The following is a 19,710-nucleotide window of genomic DNA, read 5'->3' as shown; positions in this document are numbered from 1 at the left end:
CCTCCCAGGAATGTTGTGTGGGGAGACAAGTCAGTCTACCACATTTTGCGACCCGGTCCATGCCTCAAGTACATTCAACCACTGTGCCAAGATTAAAAGTTAGCGTCCCTGTCCGCATGCACTTGTCCATTCATAGCTGGTCACGTGGAACTTTTGGGCAAAGCGCTGAACTTAGGGACCGCCTCATGTTTGGGGAAAAGTGCTGGTGTGGACGGCACAGTGAGGTGGCGCAGTAGCCAGCAGGCCCAAAAAGGGCAGAGTGTCCACAAGCCGGGACCCCAACATCTCCTGGGCCAGAATTTTTGAGATGAGGCCGTTGAAGCCTTGGGCATGTAGGTGGGTTGTGCTGTACTTTAGCCTGGAATGAAAGGCCTGGGAGATGGGGAGTCGCATTGCAAAGTGTGTAAACCACACTCAGTTTGTCCTCGACCTATACATTTAGAAATTATCTCCCCCAGCGAGGAACGTGGCCTCGATGGGGGAATTTTTCTAAGGAAGCTAGAAAAGAGGGCATCTTGGGCCTTGCTGGCTCAGGTCTAGCTTCTGTCATGCAGCTGTCTTCTGCCTCTGGACATCCCTTTGCCTCTAGCCACCTTTTTCCCTGCTTAGCTTGCCTCCACATCCACACTGCTTTTGCCCCTAGACATCACCCCAGTCCATGCCTTAGCTTGTACCCCCAGTTTTTGCTGCTTAGCTTGCCTCCACATCCACACTGCTTTTGCCCCTAGACATCATCCCTATCCATGCCTCTGCCCCTAGCCATAACTCTGCCACCCCTGGAAACTCATGGTGCAGAAACTTTGGGAGCTGACTTTGAGGAACCCTTGGGTTTTGTAGATGGAACTCCATCAAAGGTCTGTGCAGCTCACACACCCTGCTCAAGATATGGTATTGTAGGGTTTCAGCGTGTGTGAATGACGGACAACAGCCTGTGTTTGGACAGATGTAGGCCTTGCTAGAGTGTTTTTAGGCTAGCAGCGACTCCTGTACACTTGCAAAAGTGGGCGCACAAGCGCCGCATTTTCAACAGTAGCTTCGGTACATTTGGGTATGTTTTCAAAAAACGTTGCACCACTAGGTTAGACGTGGGCCAAACATGGAACGTGTTGGAGGCTGGCAAGCTCCAGAGCCGCTACCAGGTTCCAGCCATTATCACAGGCGTAAAAATGCCAGGCCCCATGTGTAGCAGGGAAAAAAAAAAGCCATCTCAGCCAGGATGGCATCCCTGACCTCGGAGGCACTGTGTTGTCTGTCCCCCAAGCTGATGAGCTTCAGCACGGCCTGCTGACGTCTCGCCACACCAGTGTTTTAGCGTTTGCCGCTAGTAGCTGGGGTGGAGGTTGCAGCGTCATAGGGTTTCAGTCTACTCCTGCCATGAATTTTGGCCTGGGAGAGGAGATAGGGTACCTCAGTTTGCACCCCGGGACCAGACTCCACCACATTCACCCTGCCTGTCCTTAAAGATAAGCAGCATCCCTGACCACATGCGCTTGTCCAAGTGTCGGTGGTCAAGTGGACCTTGCAGCAAAGCGCGGAACTAAGGGCCCACCTGATGTTGAGTGACACGTGCTGGTGCAAGGCGGGGACGCCACACCGGGAGAAGTTGTGACGGCTAGGGACGGCATAGTGAGGTGCCACAGTTGCCATCAGGTCCGGGAAGGCGGGAGTTTCAACAAGCCAGAACGCCAACATCTCCTGGGCCAGCAGTTTAGCGATGTTGGCGTTCTAGGCTTGCGTGGGTGGTTAGCGGTGTATTTCTGCCGGCGCTCCAATGTCTGAGAGATGGTGGGTTGTTGTAAAGAAGCGCCTGATGGTGCCTTTGATGGTGCAGGAGAAGGAGATAAGACAGAAACAGGGGAGGATGAGGGAGAAGTCAACAAAGTGGCGGAGGCAGATGAAGTGATGTCCTGGCTCGTCCTCTGGAGTGCATTGCCAGCACTGTGAGCAGAGGCAGTGGCATGAACGGCGGGCGACGTTTGTCCTGCCGTTGCTGCCTGCCACTGATTCCAGTGCTTGGATTCCAAATGATGGTGCATTGAAGTGGTGGACAGGTTGCTCTTCTCAGGGCCCCTACTCGATTTAGAGAGGCAAATTGTGTAGACGACACTATATCTGTCCTCGGCGCATTCCTTGAAAAAACTCTACACCTTCGAGAAACGTGCCCTCGATGGGGGAGTTTTTCTGGGCTGGGTACAAAAGGGAACATCTTCGGACATTCCGGGTCTGGCCTGGCTTCGGCAAAGCTGTTGACCTCTGCCTCTAGCTACCCTTTTTGGTGCTGCACCTGCCTCAACATCCACACTACTTTCCCAGCTTGACATCCGCCTTGTCCAGGTGGGGTCGGTGCCCTCGTCGTCCACCACCTCCTCTTCCAACTCCTGTCTCGCCTCCTCCTCCTGCACAATGCGCATGTCAACTGGCTGCCCTGACAGCAACTGCATCTCATCGTCGTCGATGAGGGTGGGTTGCTGGTCATCCGCCACCAAATCGACCGGAGATGGAGGAGACTCTAGTGTTTGAGCATCTGGACACAGATACTCGTCTGTTAGGTCCGTGGAATCGCGAAATGGAGGGGCAGGTTGCGGTACAGTCAAAGGAAGGGAGAACAGCTCTGGGGAGCAGGGACAGTTGGGGTTATTGTTCTGGGAAGATTGGGAATTTTGGGTGGAAGGAGGACAAGACTGTTGGGTAAGAGGAGGTAGAGGCTGACTGGCTGGTGGACAATATGCTTTAAGCGTTATCCGACAGCCATTGCAAGACCTGTTCCTGGTTCTCGGGCCTACTAAGGCTACTAAGGCTAATGAACTTAGGGCTCGCCTGATGTTAAGGGACACACGCTGGTACAAGGCTCAACTCACCCTAAGTGCCAAAAACACTACTGGTGCAAGGCTCTACTCATGCCAAGGGCCTCAATCTCTGCTGGTAGCTCAGCTTAAGGTCCTGTAACTTTGTTTGGAAGGGCTCATGTTAAGGGCTAGAAAAGTGAATTTTGGAAGGTCTTACCACATCACACACACACACACACACACTCAAAATGACAGTTAAGGGTGAGGGCTATTGGATTTCCCATTGTCTATTCCATCCGTGGTTGTCATGGGGAACGTGATTTAAAGGGGTGGCTGTTACTGTTTGTTGAGCTTAAATTGGGGTTTGTGTTCATCCATTTGGGGAGTAAAGAAGGTTTCCAGGTATTTTCCCACTTTGATAGAGGTTTTTTGGAATGTGGAAAGTGTGTAGTTGTTAGGCTGTGATGTTGGGGTAATAGAGGGTCTTTGGTGTGTTAGATGCCCCCAGACATGCTTCCCCTGCTGTCCCAGTGTCATTCCAGAGGTGTTGGCATCATTTCCTGGGGTGTCATAGTGGACTTGGTGACCCTCCAGACACGGATTTGGGTTTCCCCCTTAACGAGTATATGTTCCCCATAGACTATAATGGGGTTCGAAACCCGTTCGAACACACGAACAGTGAGCGGCTGTTCGAATCGAATTTCGAACCTCGAACATTTTAGTGTTTGCTCATCTCTAACTAATATATATAAAAAAATTTTTTTTTTTGAGGAGTCTTTATTAATGGCTAACTAAAAATGATGACATGTTGCGAGCTTTCGGGATACCAACCTGATGAAGGGGTCATTTTAGTTATCCCAAAAGCTCGCAATATGTCATCATTTTTAGTTAGCCATTTATAAAGGTATCAACTACTGAAGACTCCTCAAAATTTTTAATTTTTTTTATATTTCATATCCACTGGCTAACATGGTACAAAGATATTTTTCCTTGGTAAAGACTAAGTGTGTGCACCACTGGAATGACGTGACAGACTCGGGAGATGGGTCCTCTGGGCAGGTTTCCTCTGCTTGCCTCAGTATGATTGGCATCTTGATCTTGCTGACAGGTTCCTTTTAATAAAAACTTTAAATGAATATGATCCCTGTACCAGCAGTGTTCTTCCCATCATTTTGTTGTACTCCACTAGTACTTCAGTCTATTTTACAGAATTTTCTGCACAGTTTACAATATGTTAGAAGATCGGGATTTATTTCATGATGCTCATTGGGGTTTACATGTGTCTGAATGTGTTAGCACAACTTATTTTCAACATGTACTGAACTCTACATAGAAGCTTTTAGGGGAAAAATTGCATTTTTCTGCTTCAGAAAAGCATTCATGTTGTATAAGATTTACAGAAAGTAACAGTGGAGGGTTATGGAAAGGTTTCTTCTTTTCATGTGGCATCACTAATGTGAGTCTGCACAGATTACAGAAGCATGCAGCCGTAGTGTACCATATCTATTATTACCATCAGAGGCAGTAAGTAGACGTATACGTGTACTATATGGGAAGAACAACCTGTGAAGTAATTAAATATTATAAATAATGGAGAAGAAACCATAGAGAACCCTGCTGTACATTATATGTCACATGTTAACAAGTATTGATCAAATAAAATATTCATATTTAAGGGTTTTTGTTTAGCAATAGTACTCAAGTCAGTAAAAAGATGGCGCCGCATGAATGGCAGCCTCAATACAGAACTCTAAGCTGAGAGCGACCTTTATTCTTCCTTTTTCACTCTTATTGTCTATATCTTGAAGAATCTTCTACTCAAGCAAACTAGCATGATGAATTAGTTAACTATATTCGAATGGAAGAACCTGCAGACTATTTTCTGTGTCTATTGTTTAAGCTTGAAGATACCTGCTCGGCTGGAATATCCTGTGTACATGTTCTTTACCATCACCCTACGAGCTAAGGAAAGCAGGGTGAACATGAGGCAGACAAAGCATGGAACATAAACCTACATGGAATTGCAGATTTCTCCATTCAAGTATATATTTTTGGTGTCTATTGCTGATGTGTGGAAGATGCCTATGGTAGGCTGACTGGTATTTCTTTCTTTTACTGTGGACATGTGGGACTCTGTTACAGCCTGGGAACCTACCACCAACCACCCCATGAGTTAAGCAAGCATGGCAAGAGACCAACACCCTGTCGACCTGAATGGCTTCAGACTTCTTCAGGTGGTAGAACACGTGACAGTGGTATGAAGATAAGAGAAGGGCTTGCGATAACAGATGGGGTACTTTTTTGGACATTTTTGTGGTTAAGGAACAATAGTGCTGATGCAAGATATCAAACTATCAGCTGTGAGCAGGAGATCTCACTACCTACCAAAAAACTACCACATGTTATTGTGATAGCTGCATATGTCCCCCTACGTCTGCAAAAAGCTGTTTCTGCCTGTTATGTCTATATTTTGTGACCCCCCCTCCTCGTGTCCTCCAACCGCAGTCGTGCTCTATTATCAACATCACTTCACACAGAGAACTAAATGATCCTTGCTATGACTCCTGGTATCTCTCTATCTGCCATGATTTGGAGTCACCCCCAAAGTTAAAGTGGAAAAACACACTACAGGCTGATCCTACTTTGATGTAATGTCCTTAAAACATGTCAAAATGAGGCTCAGTAGTCTGTGTGGCCTCCATGTGCCTACATTACCTCCCTTCAACGCCTGGGTAAGCGCCTGATGAGGTTGCGGATGGTCTCCTGAGGGATCTCCTCCCAGACCTGGACTAAAGCATCCTGGGCAGTCTGTGGTGCAACGTGACATGCTGGAGGTGCTACCAGGAGACAGGCCAGTGCATCAGGAGACGTGGAGGGGGCCGTAGGAGGGCAATAACTCAGCAGCAGGGATGCTACCTTCACCTTTGTGCAAGGAGGAACAGGAGGAGCACTGTCAGAGCCCTGCAAAATGACCTCCAGCAGACCACAAATGTATATATGTCTGCATAAATGGTTAGAAAACGACTCCATGAAGATGGTATGAGGGTCCAATATCCACAGATGGGGGTTGTGCTCACAGTCCAACACCGTGCAGGACACTTGGCATTTGCCACAGAACACCAGGATTGGTAACTTCGCCACTGGCGCCCTGTGCTCTTCACAGATGAAAGCAGGTTCACACTGAGCACATGTGACAGACATGACAGAGCCTGGAGACATCTGGGACATCATGTCTCGCTCCATCCACCAATGTCACGTTGCACCACAGACTGTCCAGGAGTTGGCAGATGCTTTAGTCCAGGTCTGGGAGGAGATCCCTCAGGAGACCATCTGCAACCTCATCAGGAGCATGCCCAGGTGTTGTAGGGAGGTCATACAGGCACGTGGAGGCCACACACACTACTGAGCCTCATTTTGACATGTTTTAAGGACATTACATAAAAGTAAGATCCGCCTGTAGTATGTTTTTCCATTTTAATTTGGGGGGTGACTCTGAATCCAGGAGTCACCACCAAAAAATCCAATAAATTTGATTCCCATTGATGATTTTTGTGTGATTTTTGTTGTTATCACATTCAAATTTGTACAGAACAAAGTCTTCAATGAGAATATTTCATTCATTCAGATCTAGGATGTGTTATTTGAGTGCTACCTTTATTTTTTTGAGCAGTGTATTTTTAGGGTACTACATCCTGCAATTTTAACTAGCCACTAAGTCAAATAATACCGTCACTTGCCCTTTTTATTTTGCAGCAGTCACCTAATTTACATCACAGGAATGACAGACAGGATTACAATAGAAGATACCACCTCTATAGATAGATGGGTGCTCTAGCAAACATAACATTACCCTGCTTGCACCAAATAACTAACTTATATACTATCTAAAAGTTGATGTTTTTCCTAGCAAGATTGCTCTTTGATACACAATAGAAATTTTCACTACTTTACTAATGACCCCTGCAACAGCACATAAGTGGTTTAGGAGTGATTTGGTGGTGGTAGATAGAGATGAGCGAACACTGTTCGGATCAGCCGATCCGAACAGCACGCTCCCATAGAAATGAATGGAAGCACCTGGCACGCAGACTTTGCCAGCGGCCGGCGGCTTAACCCCCCCCGCTTCCATTCATTTCTATGGGAGCGTGCTGTGAGCGTGCTGTTCGGAACGGCTGTTCCGGACAGTGTTCGCTCATCTCTAGTGGTAGACTCTCTTTAATGGGATTCTATCATTAGATTCCATTTTTCTACAAAGACCACGACGGAATAGCCTTTATAAAGAATATTCCTCTCTTCTTTTTCGGCAAAGGGGAATGCCCCCAGTGCTTTCTGAAGACTCATTTGCATAAGCAATAAAGAAGAAAATTCACAAAAATGGCAGCGCAGATCAGAATAATAAAGGTAGAGGAATAGGCATTATAAAGACTATTCCGACGTGGTCTTACGTTTCTACTATGGGGGATTTGGATAATTTATTACCATGGGTAAAGCAACCCTGGTTCATGGCTTATATAGCACAACCTTACTTAATGGTAAAAAGTCATGTACGGTATGAAAATGAAACACTCACATTAAACTAAATAGGTTAAATCTGTTAGAAAGTGCTAAAAAGGATAGATATTTCAGCTCCGTCCCCTAAACAACTGTGCGATCATATAGTAATTTCTGTGAGATTATAAATGCACTTGAATAACTATTTTCTCCAACAACACATAGAATCTCAGGAGATTTTACAGAAAGAAATCTGAATGCAATTTTATATCCCAATATGCACGAACAACTATAATGTTCTTTTCTTATGCCTGTAAAAATACATTTTCCAGTTTACTGCTGCCGCAGATGGATAATATACTATGTGATAAATATACCCCATTGCTTTAAAATGAGCTGGTTCTGACTTAACCTCTTCATGGCTGGGGTATTCCCCCCCCCCCCTCCCCCTTAATGATCAGGCATTGGTTTTATGCTATCAATCCGTTTACTACATTACAAGCTAATTTTTCCTAATTTTGGGGGGAAAGTTGAATGAAACACATTTAGCTTTGAACTGTTTTATACAAATGTATTAGATAAAAAAATTGTACCGCAGATTATTAAGGATTATGTGAAGGTACTGAGAAAGCAGCCGCCCAATGAGGTTTGTCATGTTAAGAATGAACAATTTTCATGACTTGAAATATGTGTAGCATGGCCAGTTCCCATTCAAAGTAATTGGCGGACACAATAAACATATTGAATATTTGTTGGTACAGTGCAAACATTGGTTTGTTAGCTGCTCTGTCTGTATTATTTATTTTCATATTTAACAAGTGGGGTCTATACTCAGATTATTTTGCTATTTATTTAGTTAATAGACATATTATTACATTAATGTAAGTACAGACTCCAGCTACATCTGTGTTCAGGTTTCCATTTGGGGAATCCACTTGAGGACTCCCCAAACGGAAATACCGAAGGCATTGACAAGTGGTGATTACTGAAAGCACATGGACCGCATAGACTATAATGGGGTCCGTGTGTTTTCTGTGCAGTCTCTGCATGAGACATGCAGAGAGAAAAGTACTTTTCTCTCCACATGACTCGTGCGGACAGCGTGTGGAAAACACACAGATCCCATCTTAGTCTATGGGATAAATGTGCTTTCATTGCTCACCGCTTGTCAATGTGTTTTATTTATCCTGGACAACTCCTTTAAGGCTAGATTCACATGACCAAGTTTCACTTATGAACATCATGTTGGCAGAGGGACTCCAAGCAGTATTGTTATCTATGATAGCCCCTGCCCCCCCAGCAACATAATGTTCCATAGTGATTATAGTATGGGACAGTATGTCACTGGGAGGCAGGGACTCCAGGCAGCACAGATAACAGATAGGAATCCTTGTTCAGGCCAGTAAATCCTGTGCACATACGGAATCTAGCCTAACTTTACAAGGCGCTTGTATATTCAAGTTAAATACACACAGCTAGTACTATTGGTGGCCACTGGTTCTACCTGAGGAGGATACATCACTTTCCCTTAATGCTCTCCTAAATAAGATCCAAGGATGCTGGATCTGTGATCGTATTAATCCTAGCTGTGTAATAGGAATGTATCTCCTCATGGCCCCTTCCCTCTGCTCATAGGCAGCTCAACACAATTTTCAGCACTTCTCTCTGTACATGCCTAATGCCAGCACTCAAGTCCAATTCAGAAGAATACTGTGCATAGAAGCAGAACCAGATTGGTGTCTACATGACAAATTTTTAATGGTTATACAGTTTTCTAAAGATATGTGAATAGTCAAAATAGAGGATCCCCATCTAGTTAGAGGATCTGTCACCAAGTACAAAACACCAAAACCCATACATCATTGGTTCTCACAGAGCCGCAATCAACTTGGCATTTCTATTTTGAAACTACATTCACCTTTTCCAGAGATACAACCGGTGAAAGAAATATGTAAATCAGCTCTTATTCACCAAGTGGGCGGTATCCCCTATTTTCTATGAAGAGATCATTTACATATTAACAGAAGCCATATAGAGGCTACATTAAAAAAAAAAAAAAAAAAAAGATCAAGGGCACAGTGACAAACAACTGATGTATGGCATTTAATATGGTGACAGATGCTCTTGGGTCAGAGCACTGTTTACGACAGATAAATAATTCTATAATTGATTTTCTATTTTCCATGTTACTATTTATATTTAGAAAACATCCTGAAATCAGGGGCGTAAGTACCGAGAGAGCAGCGGTAGCGACTGCCACAGGGCCCAGGCAATTAGGGAGCCTGGCGGCAGCAGCTACTGCTGCAGATATTTTTTTTTTAATAGTCCATTACCTGCTGGAATAACTTCAGCAGGTAACAGCCCTATTTACTTACCAATCCTGCCTCTTGCTCACGGCCGCCGGCACTTCTTCTTTGCTGAGGCTGTGAGCAGGAGCTGGGTTTGGTAAGTGAGGCAGCGGGTCCATGAACCACATTATCAGTATAATGATCAGAGGGTTACAAGGACATGAGGGAACATAAAAAACACTGTTACTTACCTCTCACTGACTCCGGCACACTGCCCACTGATGTTGGTCATTTTCCATGATGGAAGAGACATCACTTGAGCCGGGGCTTTCATTGCGATGCATAAGGACATAGGCCTTGGCCCATGTGACGTCTGTGACATCACCAAGTAGGCCTGAAAGTCTGCCGGAGCCAGGAGGGGTAAGTAATACTGTTTTTTATGTTTGTATCCTCCCCTTGGTCTCCAATTATTATACTCTGGTGTCTAAAAAGACCCCAGAGTATAATAATTGCTCATGGATGGTCCACAATGGGGCACAATACTGTATGCAAGGGCCACTATGAGGCACAATACTGTATGCAAGGGCCACTATGAGGCACAATACTGTATGCAAGGGCCACTATGAGGCACAATACTGTATGCAACTGCCACTATGAGGCACAATACTGTATGCAAGGGCCACTATGAGGCACAATACTGTATGCAAGGGCCACTATGAGGCATAAGGGTGCATGCACACTGAATAACGCCGGGCGTGTATGAGAGCCGTACACGCTGGCATTACAGCAGACTGCCGAACACTTCCCATTCACTTCAATGGGAGCGCTCGTAACAGCGGCGTTTACGAGCGCTCCCATTGAAGTGAATGGGAAGTGTTCGGCAGCCCTGCTGTAACGCCGGCGTGTACGGCTCTCATACACGCCCGGCGTTACGTAGTGTGCATGCACCCTAATACTGTATGCATGGGCCACTATGGGGAATAATACTTGTGTAGGAATATGAATGGGGGGTTCGGGGTCTTCGGGGGTAGGGGGTCCCATGTCAAAAGTTTGCCACAGGGCCCAGCCATGCCTAGTTACGCCACTGCCTAAAATTGTGCAGTTATCCCACTGGCGACTAAGCCCTCAAAAGGCTAACACTGCCTGTTCTAAAGAGATTGCTTTTTGGTAGACATCTTATTATTATCACAGGCAGGATTGCAATAAAGGGTAACACCTATATTTGGATAAAATAGGATCACACAATTCATAATAGGTGAGGGTCTCATGTCCCCTCTCCAGCTCCCCGCACAATGACCTCTCCATACAGTATGTCACTAAGCAGGTGTAGAAAACTCTCTCATAGAAGTCAATGAACGTTTCCAATCCACAGGTTCCAGTGACTGTGACTGAATCTTAGCTCAGACAAAAATATTATCACATAAAAAAATAATTAGTAAAAAAAATTAAAAGTAGGACTTTGCTTTTCCAAGTTGAAAAAATTAGAATGTTCCAAATTACAATAGTTCAGTAAGGCTGGGTTCACACTGGCGCCTGCTCTACGTCCAAGCCCCCAAATCTGCTTAAATAATGCAGAGAGACAAGTCATACATGTAGTTCTTTCTCTCTGCATTTTTTTCACATTTTTCGCACAAAAAACAGGCAGAAGCGAGGCAGAGCCCATTATAGTCTATGGGGTCCACATGTTTCCATGGGTAACCACTTTTTTAAGAGGATTAGATTTCTATTCTTTGGGTCACTATGTGGACCAAAGAAGGGAAACCCAGGCGCAGGTGAGGTGTGAAACTAGGGTAAAACAGTTATCCAGGATGCTGAGGAAATTACCAGAGCAAGCAATAGTATAAGAAGAAGAACTATTACTTCCAGTACCTGCAGAATCCCTGCAACCCCCCCCCCCCCCCCCCCATACCGGTGATCCCTGCTGACCCCGCAGTACTGACACCACGCACATCCCTCATAGGATTGTTACAGCCAGTCACTGGCCTAAGCAGGCACATGCTATATACGCAAGCACAAACACTGACAACAGTAAGTGACTGCAGCATTTATATGTGTAATGTCTATGATGTCATTGCAGCACCAGCACCAAAATCACAAGGTTGGAGTGTTGGAGGGATGGGTGGGTGGACATCTGGGTTGGGGGTAAGTAATAAATAGCATTAAAATATTATATCACATACATTTTTCTAAAATCCCAGTAAATGCTTCAATCATATTTATAAACAATATTCTATATGAAGTATATTAAACTGTAAATTAAAATATTGAGAATATAATTTAAAAAAAAAAAGGATTTTTACTAAGAAAAAGTTGGTGTAGTGTTCGACATGACTGTCTGCATGGGAAGCCAGCTCTGGTTTATTTCTGGGTTACTATCACAATAATGGCAAATACGCCTGACTATGCTCTAATGGCTAATATGACTATTGTGCAATAGAAACTAATATGCCATAAATAATCTGAATCCATTATGAATCCACTCTGCTGAATGAAGTACCAAGGGACAGGCTTTCCCTCATCTTCCCCCTGGCTTTTGGCTAATAGCTGTTGACAGTTTGAGTTCTTACACTTAAGAGTAGATATTTTTATCTTCCAGCATGTGGATTGTACATCAGGCTTCAGCTAAATGTTTAGTTTCTATTTTTTAGCATTAGGCTTTATATTTCTTGTATAGACATATGCAGAACCCATAACTCCGAGAGATGGCACCCATTGACCCAAGCACTCAGTTTGATTTGAACTAGGACTAGATATTCTTTGCTCCTGTCTTGGTACACTAACATCTTATATTGTGCTCTAAACTAAGTATGTTTGCAATAGGTTTTTGTTGAAATAAAAAAAAAAGACATTCTATTGTATTCATGTTAAAGAAAATTTCAGACAGGTACAAATACCCCAAAATAATAGGAATTTATGAAACATTATGATATCAAGAAGATGCAAATATATATGCACAAATGCAAATGCACATACCAATTTTGTACCAAAAATTACACTTATTCCACTATTCATGCCACTTTGTAAAAAAAAATGGGTGGGATGTTGGGGCTAGAAGAGGCCGTGGCTTTCATGGTCCTGCATATTTAACATGGACAGCATGGTGGCTCAGCCCTGGAGTCCTGGATTCAAATCCTGCCAAGGACAACATTTGAAAGGTGTTTGTATGTGCTCCCTGTGTTTGCGTTGGTTTCCTCCACACTCCAAAGAGATACTGATAGTGTATGTAGATTGTGAGCCTTATGTAGGACAGTGACTGTCAATGTCTATAAAGTGCTACGGAATATGATGGCTCTATATAAGTAAGCAAAATAAATAAATTACTTACACCAGAAAGCTGGGGTAAATAACACCTGAAACCAGTGCCGTAACTAGGAATGGTGGGGCCCCGTGGTGAACTTTTGGTATGGGGCCCCCCCAGACAGACGACGAAGACCCCAACCAACCAACATTCCCCCGCATGCGCTATTATGCCCCATAGAGGCCCCTGCACACAGTATTATGTACTGTAATACATAATACTGTAATAAGCTTGCTGCCTGGGGAAGAAGGAGTTACGAGTGCCACATTCAGTGTAGTGCAGTGTTCTCACAGTTCTCACTTAAAACACACTTCACAGACACTGAATGTGGCACTTGTAACCCCTTCTTCCCCAGGAAACACACTTATTATAACTTGGAAAGGAGAAAGAGCAGCAGACAGCCTGCCCTGCATGCATGGGTTAACCTCACCAGTCTCCACTCATTCTCTAGAAGTCCTCAGCGCTGCTGCTTTGCTCACTCCATAAAATGAATTCCCTGCACAGTTTCATCTTCTTCCTGCACCATGTCTCCGCCCCTCCCCATTGTCAGGACGCAAGCTGAGACCTCCCTCCACCTTGAACCCGACACCTTAGGTATCCTCGGGCCTCAAAAAGTAATGTTGCTTTTTTATTTATTTTTTTTGGCAAATTAACTAGTGAGGGGGCCCGGACCCCCTAAGGTGTCGGGCCCTGTGGCACCCGCTACCACTTCTACCGTGGTAGTTACGCCATTGCCTGAAACCAATCCCTTGCTGAAGCAGATTTCAGTTTTTGCTGTAAAACTACCTTGCCTGTAATAACCTATTGTATATTCGGTCATAATCTCAAATACGTTTAAGTCACATTGGTAAAACAAATCTAAATGTCTGATTTACTGTACATGCACAATATATGCTGAAGTTATGTCCAACCTACTTAGAGTAGATGCTATGAAATAGGAAAGATGAAGCAGATATAAAATACAAAGTGATATTTGAGGATGTCAATACATAAGCGTGCCAGAAAACGAGAGAATAATATGGCTTAAAATGATTGTGCAAGACTAAAGACAAGCTGCGAAGATTTAGAAAGAGCTCTCCTGTAATGGGAACATCCAAATCAATGCAGACAATAGGCGCTTGAGCAAGTACTGTGCAGCATTGCTTCCGCACTAAATAGATGTCCTTAAATATGACCTTTTTATAGTAAATGAAAAGCTTCAGTCATGAGGTGCACCAAGTACTGTTCACATTGTGCATTCTACTTTATATGCATACAATTAATATTAGTGCTTAAAGGCGTGTTCCAGAATTTAAATATTGATGGTCTATTCTTAGTATTCATTTTGACTAAAGCATACAGTACGAAACATGTTAAAAGGAAAGCCTGCTGTAACTAAAGTTTATCATGTATTCTTTTAAAGGAAGTGTCAGTCTCAAACATGCTCCTTTTTCTGCTACAAAATAACAGAGGTCATTGCATAGCAACAGTCTGAATTAGGTTCTGGTGACACACTTTCTCTCCATACAGGCTCAGACTGGTTTACATGCACCGATGAACCCCACAGTGGGCCCCGTGCCTTTAGACGTTGGGGATTGGGGGCATATATATAAGAATATTGCATTATATTTATTTATTAAAGGGGCTCTATCATTGGCAGAAATCATTTTTAACTAATCACATCCTTGCATAGTCTTCAGAAAGGCTAATCCATACATACCTTCTGTATGTAAGTTGCCTCAGTAATGTTTGAATAAGTCCATTTTTATTCATATGCTGATTAGCTTCTCAGTGCACAGGAAGTTGTCAGCCAGCACTCGACTCCCTGCTGTGTGCTGTGTATGAGAGCAGGGAGGAGTCAGCAGCCTGTGCTATATATACAGGAGAGAGTGCACAAAGAGACAAAGAAGGCTCATTAGCATATGAATAAAAATGGATTCATTCAATATTTACTGAGGCAATTTACATACAAAAGGTACGTGTGGAATAGCCTTTCTAAAAAACCTAGACGCTGTCAGCGATGAACATAGCGAGCGCTTCCACCAGCAGGACATTTTGGTAATGAAGTCACGCTATCAGGGTCGGTGGAGTACAGCGATGTTGGCAGACTACTGTTGGACGCTTCAGTGTGATTTGTCAACTCATCAGTATAAGCGGAAGTCCACAGCCAAGAAATTTAAACCATGAACATGTTTAACGAATTTTTTGCACATATTTTACAGATATTAGACTTCAAACGGAATTTTTGTTTATCATATAATTATGTATGTTCTATATAATTTCAGTAGCTATAGCCACGTTCATGTTTACGTTTAAAATTCATGTAGCAATAACTATTAAAATACAAGTTTTAGTGCAAAAATTGCATTTCTTATGTTTTGAAGTAATTAATTGAAATATAAAGCTTAAGATCGTGTATATTACAAGAATGGAGGGTGATACAGAAAAAACGGTTTGGATATTCGAAATCAGCATGTTCAAATTGACTAAGATTGATTATTGTATACCAAGATATCCGTGGAAAATTTTTGGTGTTGTTTAGTGTTACAGGCCTCAGCAGTGACGTCAGCTGCAGACCTGAAGAAGATGCCAGCAGAGACAGCGGAGCAACACGAGGCAGGTGAGTACAACTATTTGTTATTTTCCAAGCTTACATGTACAGTGAAAGAAGTGCGGACTGTAACTGTTTAGTTTATTGCATTGTCCACATTATTATTTATGTGTAATGCGGTGCAACCACTACAATGCCACATGTTCTAGTGTAACACCAGATTTTTTGTTAAAACACAGAAGTGTACTGTATGACCTAGAAGCAGGCAGACAAAAGTGAGGCAAAAAGATATGCCGTGAGTTGTGTAAAAAAAACACATTTAATATGTATTATGTACTCTGTACCTGTAAGGGCACTGTCTGCAGAGCTGGATTGCCTGGGTTACATCAAGTACAAGTAGTTAGATAGAATTGGGGTCAGTGGCCCTCGCCGAAACCAAAGAAACTGACAGCAACCCCTATTTGAAATACACTGATATTGAGATTGCTGCACTGTACATTGATCAAGAGCATGTAGAGGTCCTGACTATGAGGTGACTACTGCTCTGGTCTGTGAGAGACAAAGTGACCTGCCCCTCCTGCCTCAGTGCTTAGAAAAACTGCTTGGAACAGTAAGGCTGGATTCATACCAGCGCTTGCACTCCGTTTGGGGATTCTGTCCCCAAATCCACTTGAAAAAGTACTTGAATTTTTTGGGCGGAAACGCACAAGCTGTCCTGGACTGGCTTAGCGTCACCGTCTCAGCAGCCCGGCACAGGAAGCGAGCGGTGGATTGGGGAGGCCCTGTGGACGCAGCACTGCTCCAGCGGCCTCCCCTCACACTCAGGCAGAGAGCAGGTCCTCTCCCTGCCTGCTAACGCAGCTCCACCACGCCCCCTTCATTCCGCCCCTCCCCCTTTGCTCCGCCCACTCCACTCCTCCCCCTCCTCTCGGGGGGGGGGGCTTTCTGTCATCCGCAGATAACTAGTCACCTCCTTTCCCCAATTCTTATGCTTTGCATCCTTCAGTGCATCATCCCAACTGTGCCCGAATCAGTGGAGAGGCTTTCTCTAACCTGATCTAGAGCAATCATTTCTCTTACCTTCAGCACACAATATATTAACTAGGCTCTCTACTGTCAAATTGGCATTCCCCGTCTCTCTACCTAATTTGCATATTGAGCACATTTTTTTTCCTATCAGTATGTCTTTCTAGAAGGAGAGAAAACCATGCAAACACGGGGGAACATACAAACTCCTTGCACATGTTGTTCCTGGCAGGATTCAAGCCCAGGACTCCAGCGCTGCCAGGTTACAGTGCTAACCACTGAGCCACTGTTTTGCCCCACAGCACAGTTGTTTTTATGCTCCTAGAACTTGTGGATTACCAATGTAAAGGACAGCAGTTCCCTTTTCCTTCCTTGCAGACATTGCCTGTAGTTACAGCTGTGTTCTTGCTCCTCTATTACAAGGTGTAAGATAGTGCTGTAATTACAATCTTCATGGATGACATAACAAACACCTTTCTGGTATTTTGACAGTTTGCTGCCACCTTCCAAAGGGACAAATGGGATTGAGAAGAGCCAGGGAAGAGTCAAGATGAAGTAAATGTGACCTCCAATACTTCAAGAATGAGGAGGAAGGAAATAATAGCAACACCTGTTTAATTGTAGAGAAAATGACCAATGTTTCAAGAGCTTTTTTTGGTATAGATATAGTTACTGCTCCACTCACCTACTGTGTTAGCATTATAGTCTTAGTCTTATATAGTATTAGATAGTATTATATCCATCTGTGCTGATGCTAGAATAATCGTCAGGACGCGGAGGAATCTTCTCCGCACCCATTAACTCCCCCACATTGCTTTGGTTTCCTAGGCACATGATAAGAGCTTTAGAATGAAGTATATTTTTTGTATATTATAGTAACTGTAAGTCCCAATCTTGCATGTGATACCACTGATCTCAAAGTTTCTTGGATTTTCTCCTTTAGGATCGGGTATTTTGCTTGGTGTCATACCATTGACTAGATTGATGTTTGCTGCTCTTTTTTCCTGCTCTTGCATGTTTACGTACAGATGCTGTATCATTTTTCTATTTTTCACATCAAACAATGTCTCTCTGTTTACTGCCAATGTAATAGCCTGCCAAACTGCTATAAAAAGCATGGTTCATGAATTCACTTTGTGCTTCCACAGATTTCTCAAGGGAAAGGAGAGACAAAGCTGTAAGTACTATACGAGGAAAGGGTGAGTGCGATACAATACATCTCTTTGTTTCATCTAAGCATACTCAATAAGATATGACATATTGGCTATTATAAGGTATAAGTAATTACATAAAGAATATATCATCAGAACAAATCACAGAATTACACAGATGAAGCAGCATTTATTGCAACACCAAGCAATAGCCATAGGATCATAACAAAATGAAGCCTTCCTCCTAGAGTTCCTTCTGCTCAAACTCTTTTTCCTTTGATAGAAGATTCTTAAAGGGGCTCTATCACTGGGAAAAGTCATTTTTATCTAAACACATGCTTGCATAGGCTTTAGAAAGGCTATTCCACACCTACCTTTTGTATGTAGATTGCTTCAGTGGTCTCTGAATAAGTCCGTTTTTATTCATATGTTAATGAGCCTCCAGCCAGTACAGGAAGTTCCCAGCAGCCTCCTCTCTCCTATTATCTCCTATGTGTGTGATAAAATATAAAAAACAAAAAAAACTTTGCAAGTCTTCAGTAGGTGATACCTTTTTTAATGGCTAACTCATAATGATGACAGAATATGACGTTTCCTCTGAGCTTCTTCTTCAGATATAACTAAAAAACACTCTGTAGAGGCTGCATATTTATGACTAGACACAGGGCTAGAATTACAGGAGGGAGGGGGGAAGAGGCTTATTACTATATACTTATAACAACAAACAATCAATTGCCAGATCCCCCAGTTCTTATCTTAATGGCTGTCTTAATGATGTGTATAAAAAGACATAAACCCACGTGAGATGTTCATCCCATTGTCCAACGTCTGGAATAGGGTCATGGCCTTGTACTCATAAATCAGTCGCTGTTTCCTTGATTTAAAGTTCCCTTTTAAGATCAAGATTTTCATGTCATTGATGATGCTGTGGTGTTCCTGGCAAAAATGATTTGGCACGGGAAGATCAGTTCTCTGTTGTTTGATTGTATGGCGATGTGAATTAATTCTCATTCTGAGTTTCTGACCAGTCTCTCCAACATACAGATTTTCAGTGGAACATTTGGTGCAAATGATCAAATACACCACATTAGGTGTGTTACAGGTGAACGTACCTGGGATTTTATATTCCCTGTTAGAGTTTGGTATCTCTATCTTGTCAGTGGTCAGTATGTGGGGGCAGGTTTTGCACCTCTTCTGTCCACATGGGAATGTTCCTTTGTTAGTTGGAGGTGACAGAGAGCTGCTAATAATCATATTCCTGAGGTTTGGTGGCTGTCTGTAGCATAGGAGAGGGGGGTCAGAAAATATGGATTTTAGACGGTTGTCTTTTTGCAGTAGTGGATGTAATTTGCGTGTGATTCCTCTCAGCGTCTCCAGGTGGGGGTTGTATGTGACAACCAGGGGTACCCGAGTGTTCTCCTGTTTGGTATTGTATTTTAATAACTCCGATCTTGGTATCCTGGTGGCTCTGGTGATTTGGTTATCAACTGTTCTTGGATGGTAACCCTGCCTCAAGAATGTGTTTTTGAGGCCCCCAAGGTGTTCGTCCCTATCTGCAGGGTTTGAACATATGCGATGGTATCTGATGGCCTGGCTGTATACAATGGAGTTCTTTATGTGTTTAGGATGAAAACTATCCCATCTTAGGTACGTAGGGCGGTCAATTGGTTTCCGATACAGCGATGTCTCAATTTTGTTGTCCTGTATCTTGATGACTGCATCCAGGAAGTTTATTTCGGAGAAGGAGTGATTGAGCGTCAGGTTGATGGTGGGATGGAACTGGTTGAACTGTTCATGGAAGGTTTTCAGCTGTTCCTCAGACCCGGTCCAAATGATTAGGATATCATCAATGAAGCGATAGTAGACTATGGACTATGGATACTATGGACTTTTTAAATCGGTATGGAAAAACTCTCTTTATTGCTATATGCTATGTGGGGGGGGGTGCTGCGGTGCCCCCACCAGAGACTTTAATGGACTGTATCTCCTGCCTTGTGGGTACCATGCGTTGGCTGCGGAATCGCCAGGTGCCTAAGGACTGTTTCTGTTTCTAATCTTTTATTCTCTTTAATCTGTTTTATCTCACTGCACTGTAACATACCTTCTCTGTAACCGTATAAGCTTGTGACCGCCAGGGTAT

This window comes from Leptodactylus fuscus, chromosome 4, assembly GCF_031893055.1.
Source record: "Leptodactylus fuscus isolate aLepFus1 chromosome 4, aLepFus1.hap2, whole genome shotgun sequence".
NCBI classification, from domain to species: domain Eukaryota; kingdom Metazoa; phylum Chordata; class Amphibia; order Anura; family Leptodactylidae; genus Leptodactylus; species Leptodactylus fuscus.
This window is presented reverse-complemented; position numbering follows the sequence as displayed.